Raw genomic sequence first — 25,556 nt, 5'->3', positions numbered from 1 at the left:
AAATGAAAAAGTAATAGGTGAAAAATAAGCCAGAGCTGCTATTACAGAAGAGTCTTTCTGACTTTTTAATTTTTGGTTCAGAAACACAGGAAAACAGACTGTGAGCATGCAAAATGCAGCCAGCTGCTCCTGCAGACCTAGCAGCTGTTTTTCTGTTCAAAAGTGGCAGAATTTCTACTAGAGCAATCTTCTCTGGAAATACATTTTAAGTGTCTGTTGTATTAAATCCGTTTTAGGTTGCATCGAGTGCACGAAATTCAGTGTCTGTGTTCAATCCCATTTTGTATTGTACACACTAGAGGGAGCCATGGAAAAACCAATCCCCAGCCTGCTGCCAGGCTCCTGCCTTTCTCCCCAAAGGCCTGGGGCCTGCCTTCTCCTGACCTCTCCCCTGGGAAAATGAGTGTCTTTGAGGAGTAAACTCTTAAAAAAAAAAAAAAAAAGGCTGTAGGAGCAGTTTGTTGAAAGTAAAGTGTATTGCTTGAATATTCTGGTGTTGGTCAAAATTTTAGATCTGAAAAATGCATTTATTTCAATACATCTAAATGTTGCCTTCTGAGAATGCTCCAGGTTAGGTGATGTTTGTCCTTTTGGATGTTGCCCTGTACTGGTGTTCCCCAGTGAAACATTGTGTATACATCCAGGAGATGCTTTTACACAGTAGCCCACTCTCAGGAGGACAGCCATTGTTGAAGGTATCCAGGACTCAATTAAAATATTTCAGGAGACAGGAAATTATTTTTGCAACTCTGTTTCATCTGAAATTCGACTTGTTTCTCCTGCTTCCAAGATCTTTGTGTGCCTACCACCCACAAATTCACCTAATCTATTCTTAAAGTCCCCTGTGCTCCCAATGCTACTTCCCAGAGAGGTGAGTCCTTGGGGCTGGGGGAGAGGGAGCTCCTCTGCTTTCCTTCTGCCTGAGCCCTCTTTGCGTTGGGAAACAGGGAAAGAGAGCTCCTAGCTCACCAGCAAAGTCCCAGATTCTGACTGCCTCCTGAGCCCCCATTCTCCTCAGCTAAATGATGTTTGTTTATAAGGGATGATTTAGCATAGCAGATATTCATTTTTGCCTCCTTTGGGAGCTAATATTGGGAACTGGTGATGCAATCCCTGTGTGCGGATGGATCTTTGAGGAGGTTAATGCACTGTGCAAGGCCAGGATGACCCATGCAGCCACTCCAAGGCCTGTATTTTCGCAATGACTATTTGCTCTGGCATCTTTATGGAAAAGAGTGGGGCTGTTAGCGGAACATGGCTGGAATCAGAGCAGGGATATGAGAATTTAGCCCATGCTATTGTTAATGGTGGTCACAGTGCTGCACATGTGAAGCCCAAATGATAACAGGCGCAGACTGTTTGCTTTGCTGCCTTACAGCACAACAGCAGCTTTGTTGGAGCTTTGATGAGCTGTCTCTGCTGCAGCTTGGGTACAGGCTGCTTTTCTGTCTGCAAGGAAACATCATCTTTGTTAAGGCAGAAATGTCTCCCTCTGAATGGCAAGGAAAGAAAAGCCAAGCAGTGGTCTTGTCAAGTGCTGTTCCACTGATAAAACAGAAAATAGGACAAAAGTTTTCTCCCATCAAACAGGGTTATTCTCAGCCCAGAGCAGACATCTCCCATTTATTTATGTCCTCTTGCTCCTGTGCTCTTTTCATGCTCCCATCTGTATAAAGTTTCAAAGGGGCTCTGGGCCTGACCTTGCAAGTCCTCAAAAGACCTGTCACTGAGGTAAATAAATCAAGCAACAGGCTGTGAGAGAGTAACAGACACCAGCTAACTAATCGGGAAGGCTTTCTGGGATTGCAGCTGAACCCTGGCACAGAGGTGGATGCACAGCTCGGCAGGTAGGATACGCACACTGTCACATTTGAGGGTCAGGAGTTGAAGCTGTGGCAGTGCAAGGTGTAGCAATCCTTCCTGGCCTCTCCTGCTCTCCCACAGAGATTGGTGCACCTTTTCTAAGTCATGGAAAAAGAAATATTAGCTGAGTAATGCTTAAACAAAGCCTCTGTGTGTTTGGGGATGGTGGGGAGTATGCAGGCTGGGCTGCCCAGGCAGCCCAAGAGTAGATTTAGAGCAGCTTTTAGCTTCTGATGAAGTCTGGCACACTCTTCTGCTTGGACCAGTGACCCTGGAGGAAGAAATGAGAACCCATTTGGGAAACAGTGATACTTCCATAGCATCATCATATCCTCAGTCCACTGATGACCCAGGGAGGTTTCTTTCCATCTGAGATGGAGATACTATTCCAAAGTGATCTGCAATGCACACCAGACACAGTGTCTCTCAGTGCTGTGATCTTCAGGGAAAGGTCTCCAGGGGGGATGGTGCTGGTTGTGTTTGGAGACGATGCCATGATTCAGAGGGACACACCTGGGACAGTGTGTGTTTGGGTTTGCCTGCATGCTGGCCATTGTTGGGAAACAATTTTTCTCCTCCTCAGATGCATCTTAGGCTCTCCAAAGGCACAGCTGAGTGCTGAGGGGCAGAGTTGTGCCCCTGTGTGTTGTTCCCCACCATTGTACCTGGTTTTATTTAGAAAAAAGCCAGCAAGGCTAGCAGAAGCCATTCTTTGCCATATGATGTAGCAATTGAAAGGAGAAACTCTGCTTTTTATGCCTCTCAAGGAAAGGCTTCCCATTTAGCCCAGGAGTAGCAGCTGTTCTCCCAGTTTACAACACACAAACAGACTGCATTGTTTTCTGATTTGCCTTTTTTATTACAGCAGATATTGGATGGATAGCTAGCAAAAAAAAGCAGGGGAATACCAACCCAGCTGGGTCACTTTATGGCATTTGGGAACTGTAGGAGCTCAGCACATGCTCTTCAAGGCAAACACCACCCAGGTACACCTGTGATCATTGTTGCTATCTCTGGGTGCATGGGAAAAGGGTCTTCTTACAGTGGGTGGGGCAGAGAGCTGGTGGTCCCAGGGGACCTTCTTGTATATGGGATGTATACAAGAGCTGGGAGATGCCCCATGAGCCAGGCAAGAACCAGCCTGTGAGGGTGACTCTGCAGCCTGTTGGGAGCACTGCACTCAAAGGGAACTTTTCTCCCTCAATTCATCAAACACAACTGCATTAATGCGAGGGAGCAGAGCACTGAGTAGGCAGGGGCCATTTTAACAATGTGGCAATGTCTTTTATTTATTTGTTTACTTAACCAAGATCACACCTGGAAATGGCTGAATTGATTTCTGTAAGTCAGGCTCTTCTGTGTCAGGTCCTCAGTGGGTATTGCTGCCTCAGCTGACATTTATGCAGCTGATATTTATGCACTGGATGTTTTTTTAGCGCTTCCTCAAGCTCATCTACCCCTCCCGGCTGCTCTCACGGTGTAGCAAGGCAAAGGGGCTTCTGCCAAGGCTTGCCAGGCAGGCTACTCCGCAGGGCTCTCCTCTGCCTTCGGGTGACTTGAACGCTTGTTAATTGGCAGCAGTTTCTTAGCCCTCGCTGGAGGCAGAGGCTGTGCCAACACGCTGCTTCCTCCACCGCATGGCTCCAGTGATTACAGCTTGGCTCAGCCTTGCAGTGCTGCTGTTCTTCCCTTCTGAGCCTCTCCTGGGATCCAGAGGTTTTGGCAGGCACTTCCTCCGTGTAAGGTGTCTCTGGGGACCGGGGCTCACTTACCAGGACTGTCTCACATGTGCCCAAATTGGCTGCAGGCTCAAGCCATCTAGAGAGAGGAGCGAATGCCAGCAGCCAATGAGTCAGTGCACTCCCATGGTATTTGCTAGGCTTGGGTGGGGTTCCTCAGAAATGCCAGTTCACTTCCAAAGGAACATAAATCACGACATTTATACAAGCTTCAGTTCCACAGATCCCTGTTTAGCAGCCAGGATGGGGTTTACAGTTAATTAAAAAAGCAAAGAAGAAGAGGGCATGTGAAAGCAAGACCCAATGTCTTTAATAATTATCCCAAGAGCAAAAACTTTCACTCTTCTTTCAGATGATGACAAACACTGGGGAGCAGCCGCCCCCGGAGACTCTGGCCCCTCCTGCCTCCCTCCCTTTGAAGCTTGGTTTCCTTCCCCTCGGCGGTGCAGCAACGTGACGGGGGACAGTATGTTCATCACATGCTGGCACTCGGACTCTCTGCGGGGCTGAGCCCGACTGCTCCTGCAGCCGCCCATGTCCTCCCTCCAGAGCAGTTCCTCCGTGGCTGCTTGGGAGAGGGGCAAATGGGGCGGCTGTAGCCATTTGCTGGCTTCGGAGAAGGAATCCCTCCTTCCCCATCTTACCTGGCTCTGCACACCTCTGCATGGGTGACTTGTGTGGGACAGGGGGGACAAGAACACTCCCTTGCTGGAGGAAGGGACCAAGCATTTTTCTGTGCATAATCCACCGTAACAGTCATCAAAGAAAAACTCCCAAACCCTTTTGTTTAAAACAACTGGATCTCTCTTACCTGCTTCCACAAATTGAGAGCATTTTTTCCTGCCCTCTTGTTGCTGATCCAAGTCAATTGATTTGAAAGCCTGGATACCTGATGGCTGGGGTCTCTGATGCATGTACCTGATGCTCACAGCCACCCACAGCTCATTGCCTCCTTTGTGAGTCTTGTTCCCCTCCTGTGTTTCTACCTTTGACGTTACACTCCTTGTATTGCAAGTCCAAAGAACAAAGCTGTTCTCCCCACGCACTCAGGCACTCCTTCTTTTTCTGACTGATCTCTGCAGTGCAGAGTTATTAATAAAAAATCACAACGTCATGTACAGCCCGCACCATCACATCTGTCAATATCACCACCACGCAAGATTGTGTGTTTTTTCCAACTTTTAGTGTTTCTTTGCTGCAGAGGTTGTTTAAAAGGAGGAGGAAAGCTGAGAAATCCCTCCCCACCTGCCAGAAGAAGTGAGTGATGATTTCAGTTTGGGATGTGGCAGTTTGATGTCATCATGCATGGTTATTAAAAACTGTTATTTGCGAATCTTCAGTTGCTAAAAATAAAAGAATTCTAATACTTTACCATGATTTATCTTATTGAAGGTGTCAAAATGATCCTGGTTTGTCAACCCCTTATGTAAAATGTAATTTTCTAAGCAGTGCTCATGGCCTGTGTCTGCTCACTCCTTGGTAACATATAATAGCAGTGGCCATTAAAATCAGCCTCTGCTTGAGTGGGTTTAGGTTTTGAAAACTTATTTTCAGCATTTCCCATAGTTAGTAAAATACAGAAGTGCAGGAATATAATGCATGACCCTGTCCCAGCAAATGCTGGGTTTCACTGCCATGAGGGTGACTGATGTACAAAGCAACTTTGGACCCAAGGCCCCTCTGCCCTGACACACTGAGAAGCTCAGGACAAAACCTTCTGAAGAAAATGTTGCAGCAAAAAAATACAACACAAGAGAAAGCAGATTTTATGGTGGGGATCTTTCTGTGTATTCCCTTCGCAGCATAGGTGGGACCTCTAATGGGTTACCACACTCCCCGACAGCAGTGTTTGGCTCACTCTGCTGATTGTCTTGTAGCAAGAAAAGAAATTAGCTTGTGGCTTTCTTAGTACCTCAGAGGATTCACAATACTGAAGGAATATGGAGCAGGGGAAGGTGTCACAACATCAGCCTGAAACACTAAGTTCCTCCAGCATGGGATGCAGGGACCATGGGTCTCATGGCCCCCACAAAGGGATCTGCAGGTGGGTGTGAGGGTGACACTGGCCCAGAGAACCTCTGCAGCCTTCATCAGCCTTCTTGGCACAAACACTTCTTAAATAGTCTCTTTCTGTATGTGTGTGAATTGCCACTGGGGTGCAGCTCTGCAATCTTGTTTCTGCTCAGCACTCAGATTCTTTCATGTTACACATCCATGGGCAGCCTGTGTGTACCTTAGTGGGGCTTTTGCAGAGGACAAGCAGGGCTCTTGCCATTGCTGGCTCCTAGGGAGGTGGCACAGGACCCAAATGGGTTTGTTGAGAGCAAGCCAAAGCCAGAATTAGAGTGTGACTGTTGTGTCCATGGGGAGAGTAATGGCAGCCCCAGACCAATTCACTGTGTAAGCAAACAGCTGTCAGGAGGGCTTGGTAGAGCTAAGGGAATAGGGTGATGGAGAGAGGGCTGCCCTGGGACTGGAAGTCCCATCCCGTCCTCCTTTTTGTCTGGTACGTGAGGCTACGTGGGAGTTTCCTCATTTGCAGGTTTAAAATCTTGTGGGCTTCAGGGAAGAAGGTGGAAACTGCTGTGGGCTAGGCAGGAAGTAGATCTCTTTCAGCTGTAAAAATCCCTGAATGCCTTGTGCCAGCTTGTGTGAGTGGCCATTTACTTGCCAGCTGGAGAGCTGCACAGTGAGGGGGAAGGAAGTTCCACTCTGTGCTAGAATTGCTTTGGTGTAGAGTATCAGGGATATTTCTTCCTCTGTTTTTACAACTACCTTACACCACGTGCTACTTTCTGCTGTTTTATTTATCAATAACAGCAAAATGTCGCTTGCTTTTGCAGCCTGATGATGTGTATGTGCCATGGGGCAGAACATAGAAAGGACGTTGAATATACCTGATCCTTCTGCTATCCATGGGTTGTTCACAACACCACGTTAATAGCCCTTCCCTCCAGACACCTGCCAAAGACACAAACCTCTCCTGCTTTGTAATCCCTGCCCAGGAAGTTTGGGACACAGAAGAGAGGGTACAGACTAAGAGGCCCCAGTCTGGTCCTCTCTGACTTCTTCCCCTTCCCTGGGGCAGTCCCAAACACAGAAGCTCAGGATATTCCTCTTTCTCCTCTCTGGTTCACCCAGCTGGTCCTCTGACTGCTCACAGAGTTAAGTGCACAACCCAGCTGAGTACCCAGCCCAATACTCATGGAATGCAGCCCCTTTGAATCCACCAGCTAAGCCATCTGCTCAGGTGTTGAAATTTTGTGCAAATTCCAGCCCAAGTTTCCCAACCATGAGCATAGACAGGCTTCCTCAAATGGATGCTGAGAGCAGATCACACACTTGTACAGTGTGCAGGCAGCTTGACATGTAAAGCACCACCTCTACAGAGAGAAACCTGCCCTGTGCCAAATACAGGATGTGGCATGAGTCAAAATGAGGGACACCAGGAAATAATAGACTTCACATGAAAGAGAACAATAATTTGCAGCTGTAACTCACCTTTCATCTACAGATCACAGAGGCGTCTCAAGCACTAATTAGCACAGCCTGGCAGCATTGCTGCCCCATAACTAGTGAGGGGCAATGGTTATTCCATCTTCTGGCATGCAGCCACATGTCCTTGCAGGCACCAGCAAGAGGCAATTGGCTTGCAAGGTTGGTCCTGTTCCACTTCTCACAGCTGTGCTGGAGGTTCCTGAGCACCTGTGCCAAGGCGCTGCTTTGTGTCCCAAGCCAGTGCAGGTTTGGTGTCTGCTTCCACAGCAGGTAAGTGAAGATGGGCCAGGGGGAGCAGAACACACTTGGGATCCAACTAATTTCTGCTCTGGGTTCCATCTGATATTTTCTATGTGGAAATCACTACTTAAAGAAAACTTGAGTGGGAAAGGTAAGATCCTTCAGGAGCAAAAATCCACCCTTAACAGTATTTTAAGTGAGTATGGCAGGGAAGTTTACAATCTCCTAAAGTTTTCATAAATATACGTGTGTGTATATATTTAAATACATATATTTACAAACATTTTCAAAAAATCTAGAGTTCTTTAACCTTGGTAGTTATCTCTGTAGTGTTGGGGAGACACACCCAAAGCACTTGTTAACTAGGGCATGAAGCAGAGAAGACAGGTTTGCAAGGATCTGTACACGGAGTTGTTCATATTTCTCGGGAAGTGCGCAGAAGCCTAGCCAGCCCCAGCCTCAATCCCCTGCTTCTCCGAGTTGAGTCACCTTTCCTAGGAAAAATGAATTATGCTTTTCATGGAAGAATTTAAGTGTGAGAAAGTGGCATACACAGGAAATTTCCCAGTTAGCTGTAGGTGAACCAGACCCATCTTCCCTCCTCCTAGACTGGGTAGTTACAACACACCAGCAGCACCCCAGTGCATGAAGGGCACAGCATGAGTCTCTGGGTTGCAAAACTTGTCTGTTTTGAGTTTGCAGTGAGAAAAATGAAGCAGAAGTTACTGGACTTCATGTGGGAATTGAAATGTAAGAGAGAAAGAAATGTATGTGAAATATGAGAGAGGGGAATCAGACTGGTTAGTCTCTCTGCATCTGAAATGTCTATGAACATTGTTGAAATACTGCATGCAATCATTTTGCATGGCTGAAAATAGCTCTGCAAGGTGCTGGGTGGCAGTGCAAGCCAGCCCTTGGCATCACACAGCTCCCAGTATCACTTTATTGTCACACCAGGAGCTTTGCTGTACAAAGAAAGCACAACTGGAGTCTCCTGCTTTGTCCATGTTATAAGAAGCTAAATTAAAGGCTAGAGAGATTTTAATTTGCTCCAGGACATAAAGAATGTCGGGGCAGAAGTGAGACCTGCAAGCCCCAGCCGACAGTCCCTTGCCCTGACTTCTGAATGATGTGGGATTAATTTCCTTCGTTAAAAATAACCTTGTTTATAACCTTTGTTTCATGATTCAGCTTTTCTGCAGTCAACTGATCGTCATCAAAGCAGGGCAGCATCAGATTTCAGGAGGAGGATGCAATAGGCTGTTGCAGCTCAGGCGTGCTCCTTGCAAAGGGCAGTTCAGTGGAGGAAATGAAGGATACCTTGTCAAAGGGCTGCTCTTTTTCGAGAGGAGTTCTCTCTGAGATCGCTGTGCCAAATCCTAAAGTGCCTGGAGCTCCTGTTATGCAAATCCCCACCCATGGCTTCTGCCCTGCCAGAAACACCAGTGCCTCATCACCATGAATGTGGCCCCATGCAGGCCCAAAGCTACAGACAAACGTGGTTTTCCTGGTTCCTCTCTGCCTTCTTGCCTGTAGGTCAGAGCATCAGACATGTGCTCCTCTACATATGGTGACCTGGAGCCCTACCAGTGGCACAGCTACCAGTTCTGCATTTAAAGCAAGACTCATTGCTAAGAAAAATCTCCTAGAAAGTCCCACACACCCACTTTTATTCCTCTCACTGTAGTGTGACGTGTCCCACAAGCAGCACAACTCCCCAGGCTTCTAATGACCATGTTGCGAGGGTTTGCTCACTGCTGTATTATGTTGCCTGCAAAAATCAGGCTACACAGCTGCAATCCTCATCCCATTTAGCAGACTGGAAAGCAGAGGCACAAAATGGAAAGGACGATCCCTTTCCAAAACCTTCTGGTGATTTTTGGCTAGCTGTGGATTAAGTGGCCGTGTTCAGGTGATGTGCTCATGGACACACAAACAATCAGTAGCAAAGACCCAAGCAGAAGCCAAACCCTTAAGACACAATCTTGTGGTGCAAATTTGTGCTCATCCTTCTTTTTTCAGGAGCTAATCCTTTGTCCTTGCAGGAAGAGGAATTTTCCATAAATGTGGTATTTTTTTTACACCTCGTTGTGTGTTTAATGTTTAACAGTGGAATCATTATGGTTTTATTAGCAGCAAGTAACGCTTTGTCATCTTCAACTGACTTTGCAAACATTAACTAATTGATCTCAACTATGAATCAGTGGTGGTAACTAGGAAGGGAGGTGAAGTGGTCTGCTGGTGGTCACTGGGGAAGTGATTGTCAGAACAGGACACAGAAACCAGGGCTCACACTTTGCTGCTCAGACCACGAACACGACAGTTTTATTAGTGTTATTTCCATTAGTGCTGCTGTCAGGGAGGGCTACTCTGTGTGTAATAAACAACCCTCAGCTGCTTCTCTCTATGTCTGGTTGAATTCATACTTGACGAAGTGTCACCAACCCCCAAAAAATTCTCAGTTAAAAGAAAAAAAAAAACCTAACTGACTTTGTTTTCTTCAGTGACCTAGTGGTTGCTGGTTGTTTTCCACTACCCTATTGCAAGCATAATTCAATTATCTATATTTGTGGGAATTAGATGCTAAAGTCAGAAAGGAGCAGGGCTGCCTGCAGCCACAGTCTGAGAGGTTTTTAAGGACTGCATTGGCAGAGACTGACTTGAAGCATCCTGAAGCTGGCTGCCAGGAAGTTAGCTCCTGGTTTGCAGTATGCAGAACATGCATGGCGGCTTCATGATTTACTCATCTGCTTCACATTGTGCCTACTCTCCCTCGCGACTGTCCTGGCGTATGCAATCTTCTGTTGCAAAACAGGAGTGAAAATGAGCACTGCAGTGTGGAAGAGCTATGCCACTACCCAGGTAAGGGTGGCCAAGCCTGGCAGGGACACAGCCCCTCTGGGGGGGGAGTGACAACAGCTTCGGCGACGTGAGGCTGTGGTGGTGACTTTGAGGACAAACGAAATGTGTTTGGGGGGAAGTGATGATTGCTTGGGGGCAGTGGGGATACAGCCCCTCAGTGAGGGGGTGCAATGATGGCTTTGGACATAAGGATGGGTGTGATCAGGGGAGGTGATGGTGACTTTGGGGACAGCAAGAACAGAGCAGCAAGGTGTAATAGTGGCCTTGGAAACAGCAGGGATACAGTGGGGACATGTAAGAGTGGCTTTAGGGACAGAGGGTACAGAGTAGGAAGGTATGATGATGACTTTGGGACAGCAGGGACAAAATGGGGGGATGTGATGGTGTCTTTGGGGACAGTGGGGACACAGCAGGGATATGTAATGGTGGTTTGGGGACAGTAGGGATTCAACCCCTCAGCAGGGGACTGTGATAGTGGCTTTGGGGACAGGGGGTACAGAGTAGGAAGGTATGATGGTGGCTTTGTGGACACTGGGAATACAGCCCCTTAGAAGGTGGATGTGATGGTGTTGGGGGACAATGGGGACACAACAAGAAGGTGTGATGGTAGCTTTGGGGACAGCAGGGACACAGTGGGGACACGTGATAGTGACTTTGGGAACAGCGTGGATACAGTGGGGGTGTGTGATGGTGGCTTTGGGGACAGAGGGGACACAGCAGGAATGTGTGACAGTGATTTGGGGACAGTTAGGGATGCAACCCCTCAGTGGGGGGATGTCACGGTGGTTTTGGAGACGGCGGGGACCCATCAAAGAGGTGTGATGGTGGCTTCAGGGATAGAGGGGACACGTCAGGGAGGTGCGATGGTGGTTTTGGGGATGGAGTGGACATGCCAGGGAGGTGTGATGACAGTTGGGGGTGGAGGGGACACGGCAGGGAGGTATGGCGGTGGCTTGGGGATACTGGGGATGCAGCCCCTCAGCAGGTGGCGGTGGCTTTGGGGACAGGTGGGCTCGGTGCGGGGGCGCGGTAGCTCTATGTCCGGCAGCCAGGCAGAGGTGCGGGTGCCGGGGATGGCCGTGGTACAGCGGTGCCGGGAGGCGTCCGGGCATCCCGATCCAGCGGCGGGAGCAGCGGCCCTGGGGCGCGTCCCGCTGGTCGCGGCGGGGCGGGGGTCGCGGGGCGGTTGCCATGGCAGCAGCCGGGCGGCGCGCGCGGCCGGCGGGGCGCGGCGCGGCGCGGCCCCGGAGCGTACCATGTGCGCCCGGCGGCGGGAGGCGGCGGCGGAGGGGCCACGACGGCGGCGGTTGCTGCTGCTGCCCTGCTGCTATAGCTCCGCCACGGCGGGCCCAGCGACCAGGAGCCGCTGCGTCAATGTAACGGCGGGGACGGGGGCGGAGGGGACGGGGAGGACGAGGGGGGCCGCTGAGTGGCATTTCCACGCCGCGCGTGGCCGCGGGGAGTGGGGGGTGGGGGGGCGGAGGACGGGCGGGAGGCGTTAAAATGGCGGCGCGCAGGCGGCCCCCGCGCTAAACCGGCCCCCGTGGCTCGCCCCGCGCCGCCGCGCGTGGCACGGAGCGGCCGCCGCTGCCTGCGAGCGCCGCTGCGAGGTAAGGCCGGGACGGCCGCGGGGCGCCCGGGGACGGGGGGCGCGCTCCGGGGAGGGAGCGCGGTGGCGGCTGGTTCCGGTCCCGATCCCGCGGGCGGCTGTCCCGGGAGCGCAGGCGGGCTGGCCGCGGGTGCTGGCGCAGCTCCGCATCGCTCCTTTGTCTGGCAGCGGCGGCGGCGGCGGGCCGGGCCCTGCTCCGCTCTGGCGGGCGGCTGCGGAGGGCGGCTGGCGCGGTTGGAGTGTGGCGGGGGCGGCGTTCCGTTCTTTAATAGGAAAAAAAAAAAAACATAAAACCCACATCAGAACTAATTTTTGCAGCCGAAAGTGTCGCAGGCGCTGCCGTACCCCCGGACGCCTGGTAGCGTGGCAAACCTCTGCTCGGAGCAGCGGGAAGCGGAGCTTTACTTCTGGAAAAGCAGCCCAAACTCTCCGGAGGGCCCCGGCCGCTGCAGAGGCGAGAGAGGGGCCAGAGGGGAGGGGGGATTTTTTTTTTTTTTTTTTTTTTTTTTTTACTCTTATGAAGACATGCGCATTTGTTCATTCTTGCCACCGCACTGGAGTCTGCCTAGAAACAAAGAACACAGCCTGGCGAAGTTGATGCTGGCTCCCAAAGTGTCTGGCGCTTCCCCCCCCCCCCCCCCCCTTTCTTTTGCTTCATTTACTTGTGCCATGGTTAAAAGCCTCGAGATGTTTCCTTCAATTATTCCCATGTGCCTGCTGATGGAAACATCCCCCCCCGCCTTCGCCCCCTTCGCTCCTACCAGGCCAGGTTACGCATTTTGGAAAGTGCAGCCATGATAGAGCAAGTTCTCTCTCCCATTTTGCCCCGGCCTCGCGGTGTGACAGCTCCCGGGAGGTGTGCCTTCCCACCGGGAGCCACCCCCTTGCTGAATCATCGCTGAGCCGTGGCAGGACAGCTCGTCCGCCCGGGCAGCGGAACATTCCCCGGCCGAGCATGAGGCGGTGGTGAAGCTGACGCGAGGCAGAGACCTGTTAACATTCGGCTCAGGCGCGGGCGAGCGGCTGCGGGGAGAGCACCTTCCCGTTTCATGGCAGCGGGAGCCGCGGATGCAGTTTTGAGCTCAAAAGCAAGACGTGCTCTGCTGTAAGGAACATCCCTTGTCCGACTGCCTGGTCCTGCAACTTCTGCCTCTCTGAAAACTCCCCTCTTGCGCAGATAGGATCAGCACCTGGCTCGGGGAGCAACGTGCGAATTCGTGGTGTTGTGGCTCTTAGCAATAGTCCTCTGTTGCGTTTGCGTGGAGAAGTGTATGAACAGTAGTGTGTCTGTGCTATTTGCCTAAAACTAGTTTATTTTGCACTGTTGGAAGTCATTGCCTTTGTTACTGCAAGGAAATAATGACTTAATCTTTTTGGGGCTTGGGGTACGATTGTGTCAGATGCTGAGGTGTTGCTAGGTGTCCCTGCCTCCATTCAAAGGTTGCCAAAAAGTAAGAGAGTGAGAGGTGGGATGAGCAATTTTCAGCTGGGGTGTATCAGGCAAGAGTAAATTGCAGCAGTTGTTGGACATGTAATATGATCCTGTAATTAGAGTGAGGTTATAGTCTATACCGTGTTGAAACTATCGAGTGTCTGAGTTGGAGCAGTCTGAATTAAACTAGTTATTCTGGGATTATGCAGAAGCAGAAGTAATGCAGTTAAAGTTTCCACAGAGCAGCTTCCATGGGGTTGCAGAGATGTTTTCCCCCTATGGGTCCTCCTTGTGGGTGTTTTGCTGTTAAGGTAGTATGTGGAGGCTGCAATGGTGCTGTTCTTCAAGTTGGAGAAATGCCTTACACGGCACAGTCCTGCTCCTTGGAGCTTAATTTACTAATGAATGTCCAAATCATGCATCTCGGTCCTGGGAGGGAAAAAAATCCTGAAGGGAGGACTTGGGGGTTCAGCTTTGTGCAGAAGTGAAGTACTTAAAAAGGACTGTCATTTGGTCTTAAAACTTCCCTGCCCCCATTACTCTCCATACCCCAAGAAAGATGAGTGTTAGCAAGTCTGGTGGAGAGCTTGCAGGCTGCAGTCTTTTCAGTGCTCCTGCCAGTGGGGCAGGATCTTCCTGGGGCAGCTTCAGGTAGCTCTGGTTTGCTGTTGGATTGTACTGGTGTGGAGCTGCACAGGCAGACCTGGGAGGCTGTGGAGAGTTACAGTGTGTGGGCACCAGCTCTGCTCACGGGTGCTAATTTCCCTTGGGTGTGTGTGCTTATATATATAGACATGGTGCATAGTTAAATGAAGTCATTTTAAAGTAGAGATGGCCCAGAAAAGTTTGAGAACTATTTTGGTGTTTTGAGTGTTTCTCTGAATACAATGGACTGTGCTGAAGCTTCTAGGTATTATGGGATGTACTTATAGCAGGAGAAGGAGCAGTCTGCTTTGGGCTCAGTTGGCCTTCCTAGGAGTGGCTGAGTTTTATGTATGCACCTGGTTCAGCCTGTTTACAGCTGTGTGGCTGCTGCAGAGCTGGTGCTGCCTTATGGGCCTTTAGTGGGATATGTTGGCAGGGGCCCAAAGCAGACCTGGTGGTCAGCAAGGAAATTAGCCCCATGGTGCTGTAAACTGTCCTGCTCAGTGTCCTGCAGCATCTGGCCGGGTCAGCAGAATTCAGGGTGCCGCATCCTTTCCACTGCTGTGAGGGAGTGAGGGACCCACATGGAGAAAGAGGGAGTGGATCTAGACCTGTCATTCCTCCCTCCCAGTGCTGCAGGAAAGTTACTGACACTAGGGATACTGGGAGTTGTCCCTCTGAGATGTTGAATCCACACAGAGGATTTTTTTAGTGGTTTTTGTGCCCAGTTCCACTTCACAAGCAATGGGGGCCTGCTCTGCCCTCTTATTCTCTGTTGGGGAATGGCTGGCATTCTTAGAATTGTTATTCGTAGAATTTTATAGACCTAGAAATTTTCTCCTGGGCTTGTCCCATCTTGGCAAGAGGAATATGTGGAGCTTAGAATTTTGCACTTATGACGCCATCAGACATGAGGTTTTGAGGGGCTGTTCTGCACATTTAAGGGAATCTCAAAGTGCAACTTAAAAACCTGTGACTGCAGAGAGAGAGAGGCTGGCTTTCTTACTTTTTACAGCATAGCTTGCAAATCAATTTTGAAACTGGTGCTGTGGTAGAAGTGGTCCTGCTTCTGGCCTTTTTCTCCAGTCTCATCCATCCATGTGAATTAAGAATAATCTTGCAGAATAACAAGGAAAAAAAAAGATGCTAATTTGAGCCATCACTCTGCTTCTCCATGTGGCCACAGAAATGGTTGTGTTGGCACAATGACTTGGGGGGCCCAGGCAGGACAGGATGAGACTGGGCCACAGCATAACTGCGTTGCTTTCTGGCAAATGGATCTTCCTAAAGGCACAAGTCAAACCATGGGCTGTCCTAGTCACCAATGCCTGCAGCCTAGTCAGGAGCCTGCAAACAAATGAAGATTTTCTTTGTGGCTAATGCAGGCAGAGGTGAAGATGAGGAATCTACAGTCAGGATTTGGTGACTGATGCCCACAGTAGGACACCCCTTCTATGCTGGTGGTGGCCACTTGGCTTTGTCAGTGGAGTGAACCATTGCATGACTCAGATGTGTTGGGCAAGAGTATAGAGCATTCATAAGAGCAGGCTTTTTGGACCATGAACGTACTAGAAGTCACGTGTGGAAACTGAGTACTAGAAACACAAGGCTGCTCACTGAGAGGGAGGCTGAGCACTGAAAAGCTCAATTTGCTTGGATCTCAGTATCCAAAGGTAGTCATAGGAGTGATGGCTCTCTTGGTGTGATTTGAGAACAGTGCAAACATCCACCCAAAGAACTGCCACCTCAGACAGACACGGCATCCTGCATTTCCATTGCCCAGATCCAGCCTCCCAGCAGCCATCAGGAAAAATGTGAGAAAAATCTATTCTCATTTTGTGATACTTTTGCAGAATGCTAGAAAACCTTGGTTGGGGAGCAACTGCAGGCTGGAAGCAGGGAAGAGAGAATGTCTTCATTGAACAGTGTGTGTTTGCTCTTAAAATCCCTTAAAAGCTCTGAAGCTCAAGCTTGCTTGATTTACTGTGTTTGCCGTATGTAATATTTCAGTGAGAAGTTTCAATTCAGTGTGGCTGAGTTGATGCAGGAGTGCCTTTTTAGGTGATAGGGATCCACTTACCCATGTGTAATGTACTGGTTTGTTTTTTAGACTGTTTTTTTGGGGCGGGGCGGGGGGGAGAGTTGTGACTTCTTTTTAATTGGTGTAGTCCAGACCTCTGGGCAGTGCATGCATCCATCTCTAGGGCAATGCTCAGGTTCTAATTTTTCATATGATTTAAGCACAGACTTGTCTCTTTTGCTGAAACACAGTCTTTACACTGGAGCATTTATAATAAAACATTTTGTCGTTCTCTGTTCACCTCTAATGCAACATTATAGGTACCCCAGACTTTCTATCTATGTCTGCTGCTGAAATGGAATTCCTTATCATGCTAAGTATAGAAATTTCGTTTGTTTTCTCCAGATTCCCATGTGTACAAAATTACTGCCCCTGGCTAGATGATTTACCTGAATTTGTGCTTGTTATGCATTTGCAGTTGGGCACTTCTTGCCTGTTAAGCTATGCAGTGCATGTTGTTCTTTTAAAAGGTGTATATCCTCCTCTTTTTCCATGCCATCTTGCAGGAAGGATTGTCTACCCAGAGTGATATTATCGTCTCCCATTTTAAATGGTGTCAGCAGATACTTGTTTTTTCTCTTCTCCCATTCTGAAGCTCAGTACTCACCATGGGAATGAGTCCTGTTGTATTACTGACATGGAACAAATCTGTGTCTTGGCCTTCAAATTATATGGCCTTGCTGAGTGAAGGGGAGGGCCTTGGGAGCCCAAATAAAGGTGCCAGGATCTGTTTGCCTGGGGATTTTTTTGTAAAAGCACGTAGGCTGATAGCAAGCTGAAAAAGCGGTGGCCTTCTGAGCTGGATTTTTTATGTCTGAGGGCTTCTGAATGCATAAAATCAGAGAGAATGTGTCTGTGTAATCCGATCTGCTCTTGAAAGCCTTGTGGAGGGCTGCATGCTGCAGACATGAGCTGTGTCAATAAGAACTCTATTCACCCTCAGAAAACAGCCTCGTGATCCGGTTTGACTGGCAGGCTTCCTAAGGGAGAGCCTTTTTTTGAGAAAGAGCTCCGATTTTTTGGCGGTACTTCTGTCTGCCTTTTTGGATTCTCACTTATTGTTCTTTCCTTGGAGTGATAAACTTGGATATTTTTGCTGGAAGCTTGTTGGGGCAGAGGGAGGATTTCATGTAGCGCTGTAACCAGGAGTGTGGGGTGAGTTTCCTTCCTTGCAGTGCAGCCCCTCTGCCAAAGCCGTATTTATGAGCATGAAGGTAAGGGATTTAAAAGAATATGAGGTAGGACTAGAGGTCTCTGTGTGCAGGAGATTGTACCATACACTTGTGCTTGCTCAGGGTACTGTCTTGCAGAACAGTGGCACAAAACACCCATCCTTGTAAAAGTCTTGGATGTAATGCACAAAACGTGTGGTTGTGCATGCTTATGTGCTTTTTTTCCCCTTGGTTCTGCAGATGTCTGTGTTACCCAGAAGTGTTGCTGGGTGAAATTCTGCTTTTGGTAATGCTGCCATAAATCTGCTGTGAAGGCAGTGTTGTACTAATGGCTGTAATTTTCTGGTTGCTATTATTTATTAAAAAAAAAAAAAATCACGCAAGGCAAAAATCTAATTCTGCTTTATGAAGTGTTCTACACCTGGCATGTAATCTTTTAAAATCTTGTAGGAAAAATCTGCTTGACCTGGTAAAATGATACTTACGAGATTTGCTGAAAGCAGAATTTTAGTCAAGAATACCAGGTTCTGAGCTGCTGTTAAGTGTGTAGCATTTGTGTAAATGGCATTTTCTGCTGCATTACATGTGTGATATTTGGTGTTTGCTCTGCTGAGGTCTTAAAGCCATTCTCTTTGGCACTGAGTTACTGGCTTTAACAAAAGAGATAACGGACTTTCAGTTTTGCATGTTTCATTTTTTTTCTTCCAAGTCCTTTGGTCTGTCACTTTTCTTAAATTTTCATGTCCTTCATCAAGTGATGATTTGAAAATTAGCTCATCTGTATGTCTTTCTGGGTTATTCTTGTAGCTGCAAATGAAAGCTTTAAAATATAATTAGAATGTAATATGCACAAACTCAAAAAAACCAAAACCAAACCCAACAAAAAATGAAATAATGCAAAGCTATTTAAGAGAAATGCAGTTATGTTTTGAGCCAATTGAGGCTTGACTAAATTTCTCAGAGTTCTCTGGTGATGATGCAGTAAAACCAAAATTAACTCCTGAAACATGCCTGTCCCGAGTCAGGCTGGTGAAAATGGAGAGAGCCACTAAGGGAAGGGTAGTCTTGTTGGGGAGCCTGTCCCTGTGCGGTTTGCAAATGGATCTAGCATTTGGGGTGATTCCTGCAGTTCCATTTCCCTGGCTCTTCCCAGCTGAATCCCCTTCAGTAAAGGCCTGATCTTGCCTACAACAGCTTTAATAACAAACTGTCTGTTTTAGGTGGGATTGGCCCCTGAGCGAACAGTGTGCAGACCTTGGCGGCCATGGACAGGGCAAGGGTGGGCAGGAAACGCTGGCTGCTGCTCCTCTTAGTGTGGGGAGGCTGCAGTTGGATGATTTATTTTTACTTCCTGTTCCAAATCTGTTTGGGTCAAAAGTAGAGGTGTTTTTCCATATTAAGATGTTTGGCTTCATTCTGCTAGGCAGCAATATATTTCACACAGTGCACAATGCGTTTCTTATATTTCAGAGACACTTTATTGCTGCCTTTGACTTTTAATTTGGATGGTGAAACCTTTATTAGTGCTTTCTTTGTTGCACGACCTGCTTTTCAAGGAAAACAGAAAGCTTTTCTTTTTGTCCTCCTTTCCTTCTGTTTTGGGAAGAGCCTTTAAAATATATCACAGGTCTGTAGCTGAGCAGAGGGAGGGAGCTTGCAGGTCTGTCTGCCATGCCTGGCTCCTCAGCAGGCTCACAGGGAGACAGGGACACCTCAGTCTGCTTCTCTGCTCCTGGAGTTAATTAGGATGCTGGGACTTAATTCATTAGTGCTTGTGTAGCGTTTGGTAATGTTCTGGTGGAAGGTTCTGGGACTGTGTGGTGGTTAGATGTGGTTGTGCAATGCAGGGCTGTGATACTGGGAGGAGCCCGTGTGGGTTAATGGACCAGCTGTTAAAGTGGTCCTAAAGGCTGAAATGGTGAGCTGTCAAACATCCCCATGTCATTGATGGGAAATCCTGCCTGGTAAAGGACAAGCTCTGAGCCATGGCTGACTTCCAGGCTGCTGCTGGGAGTTGTTCTCCAGAGCACTGGGTTAGTCCACAGCATGCAAAATGTTACTGCAGGCCATAGGGTGCAAAACTGATGGAGAAGAGAGAATTGGGCTCTTTGGGCTCTTCCCTGTTTGGGCAGCAAAGGTGTTTGGGTTTCACTCCCCAAAATCTGGTCAAAACTCTTAATCAATGCTGGTCACTCTTCTTAAGTTGCTCAGTTGCAGGATCTTCTGTTCTGCAGCCAGCAAGTCAGGATGGATAAACCTTTTTATAAGCCATACCAGGTATCACTGGGCTCCTTTCAAGTATAGTGTGAACATTTTTATATAAGTAGTAATAAGCAGTGCTGGCCTGGGGGCTTGTATTGCATTTTCAGATACATTTCAGTGAAGTTATTTTTGAAGTACAAAAAAGAAACAGTAGCATGGAGCCCTCCACAGGGTTACAGGTGGTTTATCCTCCTTTCTTTTAAACCTCCAGATGGTGGAGTTGTATCCGACTGCGGAAGTTGGAGTGTAGAGGTGTTTTGTGAAGCCTCTATGCCCTTAGGCAGACTGCCCAGGTTTTGGCACTGGCATCTCCACCTTGCGTTTGCACTTGACTCGTGGATCCACAAACACATGCCTCCATTCTGTGTACTCTGCTTGTTCCTCAGACCAAGTCCATCACTGATGAATTTGGCTTGACTGATTACTCAGTGAAGCACTTGGTGTGACAACTTCAGTGCCCTTCATTAAGCAGAGCCTTGGTAATGAGCTAACGTTGGCGGTGTCCCAAGTGCCCAGGCGTGGTCTGGCTAATGAAGCAGCACCTTTCCCATGGTGCTTGAGGAAGCTGCATTTCAGGTCATGTAAATAAGGAAACCAGAGTGGGCTGCTCTCCTGCAGGATGAACGGCAAGCCGTTTCCCTCCTGCATCTCCACAGTGAGGTGACACCTCCCCTGCTGCCTCTGGGTACAACCAGTCTCTCCACCTTGCTCAGAAGTGCAGGCAGGTTGTTCCCACTCCTCCCCATGCCTGCACTGCGCACTCCCTTGGACCAGTCTGCCCAGGGCACCTCTCTTGGGTGGCTCTCACACGGGATTGACCACCTTCATCATGATTTTCAGGGTCTGCAAAGCAGTAGGTTGAGTAGTTGTGATCCATGTTTCTTCTAAGACTGTGGAGATGAATATGGCATGTAGGGTGGATTCTGTATGAGGTTTTATAGACCTTGCTGAAGGGAGAGACTTGCTGGGTTGAGGACTCTCCAGCTCTGTGACTGTGTTGTAATATGACTCATTCAGTAGCTGACACTCAGGTACCAAGGTTGGAATGAGGATGCTGCTGCCAAACGCCAAATTCTTTCTGTGCCCTATGTTAGGTGGAAGGTTATCCTTCTGACAAGACCTTGAGATCTATTCATAAGGTACAGGGAAGCTTCTGGTGTGCTTAATAACAGATTTATTTATTTTCTGTACAGTGCTACCTGTGTTGTTTTTCTAGAGATACCTGGATTTCTGAATTCGGCCCACGTGTAGAGACTGTTGTAGATGCCCGTAGTTGGGTGGTGACACCATTTTGCATGCCAGCTTACATGATAAAGTTTTCCCCTAGGTCTTGGAACTTTTTATGGGGAACGTGTGTATTTGGGAGAATTGTGGAAACCTCTTGACAATGGGGCATTGCCAAGGCAGAGCCATTGGCTGCTTGAGCTCCCAGGCTGTGCCAAGTGCTTTTGGCTTCATGGGTGCCATGAGGAGCTAAGCCTCCTCTTTCATGCACTTCATATGGTTTTTGGCACTGAAAAATGTGTTCTCTTTCCTCACTGCTGCTGTCCTCTTCCTTCTCCTTTGTCAGTCTCATGAATGCTTGTCCTGGCTGAGGGAGAGGGCAGGAATGATGCCTGGGCCGATGCTGCCTGTGTTTGGGTCAGCTGGAAAAGGTGGTGAAAGTGGAGCTGGAGGATGCCCAGTGCTGTAGGAGAGTGTCTGCATGGGTGAGGCTGAGTCAGTCACTGGTGACCTTTTGCAAGGTGCTGGGGTTTTTTGGTTCAATAAAACACTCTAATAATTATGTACTAATTAGAAAAATGCTTAGAGCATCCATTGCATAAGGCTGTGAGCTAAGGCAGGTGCCTTTTAGCAGCAGTAATTCCCTTTTGTTTCAAAAAGGACTGGACAGTTGAGTTGGACTGATCCCATGCAGCGGCAATTCACCATACATTGTATTTCAGATAACTGCCCACTGATTTCAGTTTTGTGAGTATGTGGATGTGTTGGCTTGACTTCCCAATGTAGGGACCAGGAGAGCAAGTGGGGAATGCCACAGTCCAGCCAAGCATGCCAGATTTGGGACTGAGTGGCAGTGATTTGCAGGTTTTTTGACATGGAGTTCCCTCTCTCTCAGTAAAATGTAGATTCAAACACTTGTGAGATGTTTTTTTAGCACAATCATTCATGATGTTCAGCAGCAAACTTGACTGGTGTCTTGCTTGTCTGATGGCTTTCTTTTGAGCATCCTTAGATATTTCTCTGTCGTGATGACTGGGGAGAGGGATTTTACAACTGAACTGAAACTTAAATTTCAAAAGGAGTTTTTTCTCATGAAAATAAATCTGTGTTTGGCTTTGCTGCTGTTAACTGTTCTCTATCTTCAGTTTGCTGGTGCTGGCTGTAAAACCATTAAATTCCTAGTGGGGTAGTGCAGAGCAGTGTCTTCAGTTTGAATCTGAATGTTAGTGAGGAGCAACTCGAATTTAAAATCAAGTTTTGGTCACCAGCAACAGACACTTTTTTGTTGGTCCCGTGTGCCTGCGACACGTGCTAGTGCTGTGGCATGTTCTGCGCTGGCGAGTGTCAGCTCCTTCTCCCTGGCAAAGCCCAGGGCTGAAGACCACTTTTTCCATCTGTGGGAGTGACACTACTGCAGCACAAGTGAGACTTTCCCCTTGCCTGTTGATAGGCAAAGAACCCATTAGGATTGCAGAAACTTATTCACAGACTTAAGCAGCAATTGTAAGCATCCTATCTTCCTGTTTTTTTAGGTTAAACTAACACTACAAATACTTTATTTTATAAGACTCCTAATACAACAAAATTGTCAAGGGGGAGAAGTCCACTGTGGTGATTATTGTACAAATATAATAACTTTGTGATAGGCAGACAGTGAGGCTGACTACAAATGGGAGTGATTCTGGGAGGAAGGTAAAAAACCTTAATATTCTGAATGATAGATGAATGAATTTAAATTCATTTAATATCAGTAATCTTTGTATTATTAACCATAATCTGCTTCTGAGAAGCATACGGATGTGGCTTCTTTTTTTTCCCCAGCTCTCTGTAGAACTGCAGTAATAAGAACAGAGTGTTTCTCCTGACCTCTGCCTTTAGACTATGAGCTCCCAAGGGCACACATTTTTCTTCTGTATTTTTGGACAGCATTTGCAGGTAGTGAAAGCTGCTACAAATAAATAGCAAATCTGGGAGCATGTTACCATAGTCCCAGATCATTTAGCAAGGGACTAATCCTGCATGATGCTTACAGGAGAGTGAAACAAGGGCTGCAATCTACTATCCTTGCGTGGGTGGTTTTAGGATGGTCTTAAACCTGTGTTGCAAAAGAGATTCTCAGTAAGGTGATCTAAGGAGGAAACTGAAAGTGTGCAAGAGGGTTCAGGCTGCTGTAGTTTTGGATACACAACTTTCTAGATGGTTTACCAGAGGGGAGGTACAAATGCAATGGTATCAATGAATTTGATGTAGTATTGTTAGCTGGATTGTGGAGGTGAGGAGGCAAGACTAGCTTTAGGATTGTTGTTGGGAGCTTTCAATGTGGGAAGAGAATGCCGTGGCACATCCAGCATCTTTGGGTGGGAGGTTATCACGATCAACCTCATGTATTCCCCTCTTCTGAGGGAGAGAGCTGGTGCACATGAGTTTAGGTTTCTGTAGGAATGTGATGTTGCTCATCCTGGAGATCCAGACAACCAAAATGAGAGAATTAAAGCATGAGATCTGCTTGCTTATGACCTGAATCCCCTAATCACAGCCCTGTGTAAGTGAAGGTCTTAGGCTGGGTTGAGTAGAGGGCGTCTCCACCCAAGAAAATGTACATCTGCCCTCCACCTCCCAGAATTAGAGCTTACTCCTGATGAAATGCAGTTTTAAGAACCTTAAACGTTGCCTTAAACCAGATCTGCTGTTTGCAACATTGCTTCCCCTGTGGCAGGCACATAGTGAAGGCATGGTGAAGAGAGGTGTGTGCTACCTGAGCTCTGTGTCCTCAGGACACCTACCCTGGGTGCCAGGAAGTGTATCCTGGTGAGTCCATGCCTTCTGGACCTGGTCTTTCATTTGAGGGCTTGGATTAGAGCCTTAATTGTATGTAAGTGTGATGCTACTTACGGAAGTAACATTGAGGCAGTTCATGCAACAGGGTGGCCACTTTCACTGACCCTGTAATTTCCTTTTGACTGTGGCTGTTTTTCCTAGGGTATCCCACTAATGCCAAGACAGTGGTAATCCCATGCTTTTCAGCATGGTGTTCAGTTTATTCCGGGTTGTAAGACTGAAGCTAGTGATGTAAGACTTGCTGGGTTTTTTTTTTTCAAGTAGGTAGCTAAACTGAAAAATCAATTTTTAAAAAAAGGATGGAATTTACTCCATTTTGCGTGTTTTCAGCAAAGAAGAATAGAAAAAATTGTCAGCACATTTTTGGCATGGAGATGAAGGGAAGAGCATATTTTTATGGAAAGATGTGTAATTTGTTTATTTATTAAATGAGAGGTAGAGATGTTTCAGCTGAGGGTGGAGGAAAAAAGAAAAGGGAAAAACAAGGGAAGAAGTCTAATGTTCTTTGCCTTTTGTAAAGAAATGCTTCAGTTTTTCTTTTGAAGCAGTCTGGAAATTCAGGTTAGTCACTGTAAAGCTGAATAAATAATTTCTCTAAAAAGCACTGCCTAGGTTGCATGCATAGCAGGTAGAAAGACAGGTTAAAATATTTTATAAAAGGACTTTAAAGCATTTTTGGCTCAAATCTGTGGTACTGTAAACTGAGGGAGAACCTCTGATTTTTCTGTTACCTGAGAATCTGGCTTTCGGTTTTAATCTCTTTTTCTCTCCTTCCCCTCCTCCTCCTGTGATATGAAAGGTGTGTTTGTATAGAGGATTTCTTGCAGCATATATTCAAGGACTATTTCAGAGCTCAGAGAATTTGATCCAAAGGCTCCTCCTAGCCTTGATGGAGTTTTGCTTTTACACCTCCTGTGAACTAGGGGAGTATTGGTTTAGCACTGTGTCAGATACAGATAACTGGGGTTTTGAACATCCACCACAAACACTTAACAGACCACTGTGCAAATGTTTTTGAGAGCTAGCAAAACCCTGTGTTGTTGCCTGAAGGTTGAATCCACAGCTAGCTGCCTTCTTGGAATAAGCAGATAACAAATTAGCTACTAATATCTTATTTGTGGTTTGATATTCCTACTGCTGCTACTGATGTGTGACTGGAGTCGAGGTTTTTGGGTCACAAGGTGGAGTGCAGGAGCTAGATCCTGCTCAGTGTTGACACCCTGTTTGTATGTATTTTTGGGCAAGATAGGACAAGGACAAGCTGTTGTCCATCCATCTCTAGCCTGTGCCTCCTGCATACTGGCCTCATGGAGTGGGGACAGCAGGGACCAGGCCATGTGTGGCAATATAAAGAAGCCATAAGCCAGCTCGCTCTTTGTACCATTGCAGCAGGTCACTGAGCTGTGCTTGGTAAGGTGCTGTCAGAGGGTGATGTGGTATCTGGTTGAAGTCCTTCGTGTTCAACTGGTGTCCTGGCTTCTGTTTCTGACAGAGGATGAGTAAGTGTTCAAGGCCAGGTTGGATGGGGCTTTGAGCAACCTGTTTTAGTGGAAGGTATTCCTGCCCATGACAGAGGCATTGGAAATAAATTATTTTTAAGGTTGGTTTCATCCCCAACTCTTTTATTGTCACCTTTAGATGAAGCTGGATATACCAGACTTGGCTATGGTTTCAGTGTGAGGCCAGAGCTGCTTCTGAGAAAACTTTGGGGACTGTTGATTTAAGGTTCATGTCCTTTTGGGTGAGCTCTAGGGTAAGGATTCAGCTTTCAGAAAGTACTGTGTGTTTTGTTTGCTTTTTGGCTTTTGAACACATGTGGTTTTTAAGAACAATCAGTTCTGAGGGAGCCTCCTGTCAATAATTGTTGGTATTTGTGTAGGATGATCAAAAGAGTCTCAGCAGGCTGAAGGGGAGACTGAGCATAGATAGGCCCACATTGGAGTCCTGTGTGTTCGCTGTGCCCTTAAGGTATAGGATTAAGCTTGCAGAAAAGGAACGAGGTCAGGTCTAGACCAAGAAGTAGACTCTGGAATCCAGCCAAGAGTGTAAGTAAGGTTTTTTCTGTAACAGCATCCTAGATGTGGCAGTTGTG

The 25,556-nt window shown here is 47.6% G+C and overlaps 1 protein-coding gene across 11 annotated transcripts in view; it reads left to right on the top strand.

Annotated features, from left to right (window-relative positions):
* The first annotated feature begins 11,470 nt into the window (after positions 1-11,470).
* The window catches only part of MBNL3 (muscleblind like splicing regulator 3), a 94,911-nt gene continuing 80,825 nt past the window's right edge, over positions 11,471-25,556 (top strand). For 6 of the 11 annotated variants that reach the window (XR_005604731.1, XR_005604730.1, XR_005604729.1 and 3 more), the window contains exon 1: positions 11,497-11,578. The gene's annotated coding sequence lies outside the window, so the exon portion shown is untranslated. Of the gene's footprint in view, positions 11,579-11,762; positions 11,813-12,721; positions 12,917-25,556 lie in introns of those variants that run through there. The other 5 variants (XM_039572352.1, XM_039572348.1, XM_039572354.1 and 2 more) reach the window with 5 other exon arrangements.

This window comes from Corvus cornix, chromosome 4A (assembly GCF_000738735.6).
Source record: "Corvus cornix cornix isolate S_Up_H32 chromosome 4A, ASM73873v5, whole genome shotgun sequence".
NCBI classification, from domain to species: Eukaryota; Metazoa; Chordata; class Aves; order Passeriformes; family Corvidae; genus Corvus; species Corvus cornix.
Note: the sequence above shows the minus strand (reverse complement) of the source record. Positions and strands in the feature narration are given on the sequence as shown.